At 42.1% G+C, this 6,791-nt stretch overlaps 1 protein-coding gene across 1 annotated transcript in view; it reads left to right on the forward strand.

The window, feature by feature from the left end:
• Positions 1-423: 423 nt before the first annotated feature.
• PIK3C2A (phosphatidylinositol-4-phosphate 3-kinase catalytic subunit type 2 alpha) overlaps positions 424-6,791 on the forward strand; it is a 98,755-nt gene continuing 92,387 nt past the window's right edge. The window contains exon 1 of the mRNA XM_032799235.2: positions 424-532. The gene's annotated coding sequence lies outside the window, so the exon portion shown is untranslated. The remainder of the gene's footprint in view (positions 533-6,791) is intronic.

A 6,791-nucleotide genomic window follows, 5' to 3' on the forward strand; every position in this document is an offset into this window, starting at 1 on the left:
TTGTTAACCCTTTACAGTAAAAGAAACATTAATCCTTATCCATCTTTTATGACAGGCCCCTCGCCCCCCCCCTCACCATTACAGGATCCAGCCCGTTGGGTTAAAGGTTGGTTCCAGAATCAAAGGGGGACAGTTTGAGCTGGCTGGGCCTTGACCCTCCCCCTGGGGCTGTGAGCAATAGGCCATAGTTCAAGTGACCAACCCCCGCAGGTCATTACAGCCACAACAATGACGTAACATTAAACACCACACCTAGCTCACGCATGAGCCCCACCCTTGTGCACAGGCCACGCTCGCCCCCGCCCGCAGGGCCCGCCTTTTCCCCTTTTCCCCGCCCCAGCAGAGTCGTTCCTCCGGCCGTCTCTTCAGCGCCTGGCTCCGCCCCCAGGAGGCGGGCTCGCGGGCCGCCGGAAGTGAGCGCACGCGCGGGGGGTTGGGCCGGCGGCGGCGGGCTCGTCTCTCCAGTGACTTTATCCGCAGCTGCGGTGGCAGGACGGGAAATGGCTGGTCCTGCGGGCAGCGGCGCGGCGAGGTGAGAGCGTGGCTGGTAGTCGGGACCCGCGGGGGTCTCTCCGCGCGCGGTTCGGTGCCGTGGCTGGCCCCGCGGCATCCGGTGGTGGCCCTGGTCGCCCTCTCCCGGGCTGGGCCCCCGCGGCGCCCGGGCGTCCCCCCCCCGGGACCCTGGCATCGCCGCCCCGTCCTGCTGCTACAAGGGCGCTGTGCCTGGGGACTGTCCGGTCCCTGCTCGGGCGCCTTCCGCCGGGGCCACGGCCAGTGAGGCGGGCGCCGAGGAGTTGCCTGGATTCAGCTCCCGCCGGTGCCGTGCGGGGAGGGGGACTGGCCATGTCGGCAACTCTCGCTGCCGCCCCCTGGGCTCGGGCCTCCTGCCGCCCTTGGTGTCGGTCCCCCGGGGCTCCGGGTTGAGCGGATGCTGTGACCCCTCCGGGTGACTTTCCGCCTCACAGGGGCGGCCGGGCCCGGGATGCAGCGGGGCATCCCGACATAGTTAGCCCCGGCTCTGAAGCCGTCACTGTAACTTGCTTTTCCTTTACCTGGGTTCAGGTTTGCCTGGGGCGGTGGGCGGCCATAAACAACCACGTAAAAATGCCTAGTAATTTCTCCCTGTTAATTGAATTATTTCAAGCGGTAGAACATTTCTTCTAATCGCAAAATTTTTATTGCAAGATCTGTTGAATAACATTTTGCATTTATATAGCATCATTCACCTCTAAGGATCTGATTGCATTTCAGAGAGTATATATGATGTGAGAGTTGCTACCTTGGGTGGACTGGAGAGGGTAGGTGTTAACTGCTATATAGCTTAGTGAACAACCATGAAAGCAAAAAAAAACTTTGGTGCTGCATACTGAATCAAATGTATAGTCTTATGTAAAGTACAACCCCCACCCCTCCATGCTAACATAGAGTATATGGCATCTCAGTTGTCATCTACAATACCCACAAAAGTTAAACTGCATTTAACTTGGTTTATTGCATCATGGATGGCCAAGGAGCTTAACTGATCATGTGTTGGTATTTGACCCTGTTCCAGTTAAGTTGAGCATTTCAACTCTGATTCTTAAACCACTAAGTTGTCTTTTTTTAAAATTACTCTTTAGACATAATCACTTTCCACTTTGAAAGTACATAGACGATGATGTAATACATCTAAGTCTTACTCTTTACTGAAGCTAAGAAAACATGAACATGTGTTTTTGGTAGCATAAATAACTTTAAGATTGTCCGGTGCTTGGGGAGGAAGGATGGGTAAAGAGGACACTAGCAAGAAGATAACTGGAAGAGGGGAAATAAGATATGGAAAGTGGAAGAAAGGAAAATTAGTTTTAGTGATGTTTATAACCACTGTGTTAAATGTGCCCTCCAAAACAGTGAAATGAAAGTGATAGTGTTTTGCTGACTAAAGATTTAAGATGTAAAAATAACTAATGTATTTGGGTTGAGGGGAATCTCCTATTTTGGAGAGATGGATGTAAAATAACTGGAAATCCTAATGTTTCAGAGGAGACCTTTACAGCGCCTATTGAGAATATAGTATGTGCAGCAGTCAAGAGTGAAATCCTAAAGAAAATGGAAGGGAAGGATAAACTGTAAGGGGGAGAAAATGAAGTTACAAAAAGGGAAGTACCTTGATGTCCACTGGTAATGCTTGTTAATTCAGAATGGAGTTCAGTCTCTTATTCTGGCAGAGGCTGTTTGCTTTTCCCTGTAATACTTCATCACTCTATCTGATGCAGATTAGACCTGAAAGAGAGGTTTCTGTGGTTGCCTTGAGGGAGAAAATAGGTTAAACCGTTATGTTATCAGGTCCTGTCCAGAAAAATGGAGAGGGACAGAGGGGCAATTGAAGGTAGGAGAAACTGAAATAAAGTGCAGTGAGGAAAGATGAGCATGAATAAAGGAGTGATGGAGCAAGGAAGCTGCACTGAAGAAAGAAGTGCCTAGTGGAAGAAGGTTAGACCCAGAAAAGAGAGAAATGAATGCTTGCTTTTAAACAGGTGAGGTAGTCATTTTTCTGTTGACTAACAATCGAATGGTGCTTTTTAAAGGAGTATAATCACCTTTAAAATGTATTTCAGTGTAAAAATGGTTTACCTGCTGTTACTTCTAATAACACCTAGAGAAAATCAAAGTAAAAAGATTAGACAACATTTTTCCCCCATGTTGGCTTACTTTAACTTAAAATGCTTTATGTAGTGAGTTTTGGATCAGTTTTGATTTAATTTAAATCTTGATCCTGCTAGCGGATTGTCTGTGGTGATCTGTATCCTTGAAGAGTACCACTGTTGATGGGGCTTTGCGGGGCATAGAAGTTCACCTGCACAAATCAACAAAAATAAATGTAGGAGGAGAGTCTAGTCATTTTTCTCTTTTATGTGGAACATTCCACGGTAATCAAGAAACAAGCTACTTAAAAATAGAAAATATGATTGTAAACCACAACAATTGTCACAGGTCTTTGGGAGCAGATTTAATACCTGAAATTTCATTGAACTTTTCTCTTTAAATTGACTGGATTTGAAATTGGTGGTGTTCCTTACCTTCAATTGCTAGTTAGAAACGCTATTTTAGTTTTATCTGTAGAGGCCCGTGTGGATACAAATTTTGTATCATCCGATCTGTGATCTACAAATATGGTCTGCGTATAGCTGCATCTGTGGATGTGGGTATCGACAGATATAAAGCGGATTGCTGCAGGTTTGCAGGGCTCTAGATCAATAATATCAGTAAATAGCTTCATGCAATTGAGTTTTTGTCCGATCCATTGTCAGTTCCTCATTGTGGTAATGTCTCTGTGTGGTCCTTTAAATACCATCTGAATGTAGTAAACTAGGATTTGAAATACACTTTAATTCCTAGAGTCAACGATATCACTGAACTTCAGTCAGAAAAGTACATTGAAATGGAATGTTAGCTCTCTTTATAAATCTTTAGATGAAGTTTAATGCAACCTATAAAGAGTTAACAATTCTTGATGTAGTAAACAATCCAGTGTATGATCAGCACAGAATCCTGTGGCACCTTATAGACTGACAGACATTTTGGAGCATGAGCTTTCATGGGTGAATACCCTCTTCATCAGATGCACGGCTACCCCTCTGATACAATCCAGTGTATGGGGTTTGCTTTTTCTTTAGAATTCCAAACCCCACCCTGCAAAATGCAATATTACGTTTTGAATTTAACCTACTGAAGTAGAAAATAAAGTTCCTTTGAATTTTTGACTGCCTTTTACTATCTATGGTTGGTGCAGAATTTACTGTAGCATTCCATTTTTATTGGGGAAAGTACAGCAAAGTTTGAAGAAAAAATTGTTAAAGAATATAAATCAGTTGTATGGATGTGTAGATCTAACATTGCTGTACATATTTAAAAAATGAGGAAATGGATTTTTAGCTACTTGGCAAGGCTAGATAGTTCATTATTTATCCTCCAATAGTCAGTGACACAACCTCTTAATACAGCTCTCTTTGTACTTTTTATACATCAAAAAGGGTAGTTGTGGTATCAATTATTGCAGGACAGTGCAGAAGTCTGGACTCTAGACTTGGCAATGAAGTGAAGGAGGAAATATTTGCTAAATGTACTTATAGTAATGAAATCTGTACATTGTGAAAATGAAAAGGCAAAAGTTGATTCCAAATCAAAGTGCATATGACGAAACTTTTGTGGGAAAGCTTACCCACCATAACTTAACTATTTTAATGTTAAGTGTTAAGTACAATGCAGATTCTGTAAACTCTGTGTAGCAGGTGGGAAGGAAGTAGGTGACTCAGGACATTTGCAATAGGATATACTGTCATCAGTTCAGAGCTAGATGTCAGTACTGTTATCACTGTGTGGTTACGTTGGTGGAATGAGTTGGTATAATTTGAGTTCATAGCATACAAGTTTCAGGATATCTTCACTATTTTGGTACCTCCACAAGTAACTGTCGTGTGGCTTACTCCTGGATTTTCTGGTTGAAGTGCCTTGTTAGGTTTTCTCAAAAGCTTGTACCAGTCTGGGACTCCCTGGGGTAAAGGGTATTTTTTTTTTTTAACAGTAAGGTTTTTCCTCCTCATGTTTTTTTCCTACTTGTGAAGTTTGCCTGCTGTGGAGAATACCATGCTATAAATTCCTTGCCATTTGGTTAGTACTCTAAGTGTTTTGTTGCTGCATATTATTTTGTACAGGTTTTCCCCACTATCTCTTAAACGGAGGATTATAGCTTTTCCTTAAACAGGAAAAGTCTGTACATTCTTTAAATTCAGCCTAAGTCGTTGTGTGTTCAGCAAATACACAGTAGTTTAATTCTGTGATATTTAAAAGCAAAACAACTATAGGGACTACTTTTAAAAAAACGCACAGCCTAAGGCGTTATCTGCGCTGCCACTTTATTGTGCTGCAACTTTCTCACTCAGGGGTATTGAAAAAACACTGCCCTGAGCACTGCAAGTTTCAGTGCTGTAAAATGGCAGTGTAGACAGCGCACCTGTGCTGGAAGCTACTCCCCTCATGGGGATGGGTTTTTTACAGCACTTGAAGAGCTCTCTTTCAGCGCTGGTGCTGTGTCTACATGGTCATGTTTTAATGTTGCTAATGAAGACATACCCTAATTTTATTTTCAAGAAACTTGGGCTATTGTACATCACGGCATTACTTTAAAAAGGTTGGAAATGTACCTATAAGTTACCATCACTATTCAGTGCTGAAATTTTTAGAATGTCATTGGGTGGTCAGATTACTGATAGTTGTAAAGTTTCTCTTAGAAAATGACTGATGAAAAAAATAATATACACTGCTTTTGAGTGTACTGTTGTGTACCTCACTGTAATGAATGATTATAAATAATAGGTTGAATGAAATTGTGATCAATATCTCATATTTTGGGACAGGAAATTGTTGTCCAAGTCTGCTTAAGTAGATCAAGAATGTTAAGTGTAGTGTGAGCAGCTGGTGAGATTACCCCAAGCAGAGGTAATAGGATTTCTCTGAAGAAAAGACATCTTTGTAATTCCCAGTTAACTTTTTTTTTCTAGATTTGAGGAGTTTTCTAACAAATTGAAGTTTAAAATTCTAGAAAAATGAAAGTACTCTGGAATTCTTTATTTGGATTTTCCACCCAAAATTATAAATTCATTCCTAATCTTCTCAATAGTGACATCGCTGTTAGTGTTGTACACTGTTACAATTTTCCTGTTTTGGTAGGCAAAATATAATGTACTGTAACTTGGGGAATATCATGTTCCTGCTGGGTAGCCTTATCTGTAGAAGATAAGTCTAACATTTCATCTGGCAGTTTCCTCACGACCTTAATATTGATACAGCTTTTAAAATATTACTTTTCTAATAGTTTTATAAAATGATCTACTTGGAGATCAGTATTGAGTAAACATAAATGTCAACATCTGAATGTTTTTTTTGTCAAAGTGTTGCTTGGGGGGAAATACTCAATTTGTTCAGAGCCATGAAAACAGGTTGCATAATAGTTGGCAGATGTATGGCTTAGTAAATCTAATCAAATAGCAGTACACTTGCTGTAAATAAGTTTATTCACTCTCATTGCTAAAGACAGATTAATTCAGTTCTGTCAATTGGAGAAAAAAGAGCAATATTTTGGATGTTGTTCAGCGTGAAATTCTGATTCCATATGCTGTCTTTGGAATCTATAGCAGAAACAGAACCAACAATTAGGTACTTCTGTGCTCTTGCACTATCAAAGGGGATGTGGGGCTCAATGTTCCCCTGAGTGGACAGGAGCAGAAAACCTGCAGTCTTAAGATAGAGGGTCCATTTTATGGCATCCTTTCTCTGGCTCCACAGAAGTCCCTATCTGGGTGCTACACCAGGATTAGATTTTGTGGGTGGGGACAGGGTCAGGGCTTGGGGGACAGGCTTAGCCACTCATGCTGTGATCTGTTCCCATTCCTTGGTGTTTCCTTGATGGGATCAGCATTAATTCCTACAACTTTATGCATTTTAACATGGGAGTTGCCCTCAGGTGACCCTGCTGCCTCTTTTTTTCCTGCTGTTTTTTTGAGGTGGGAATAGTTTGTGTTTTCTCTCTTGGAAGCTTGGAAATGAGGGTGACCGTAGAGTTAGAACTGGGCAGTGGGGTGACTGATACAACTTCTCCCAGAAGTGGAGCAAGGAAGCAAATAAACCAGTTAAGGGATTTGCCTTGTAACTTTCATCAAACTTGATTGTTAGATCAATTTGTAACTAGAACTGCATCATTGTCCGTTGGTTGTATCATTCAAAGCTGTTGGAGATAATGTGTACAACAGTTA

Source organism: Chelonoidis abingdonii, chromosome 4 (genome assembly GCF_003597395.2).
Source record: "Chelonoidis abingdonii isolate Lonesome George chromosome 4, CheloAbing_2.0, whole genome shotgun sequence".
In the NCBI taxonomy this organism is placed as follows: Eukaryota; Metazoa; Chordata; order Testudines; family Testudinidae; genus Chelonoidis; species Chelonoidis abingdonii.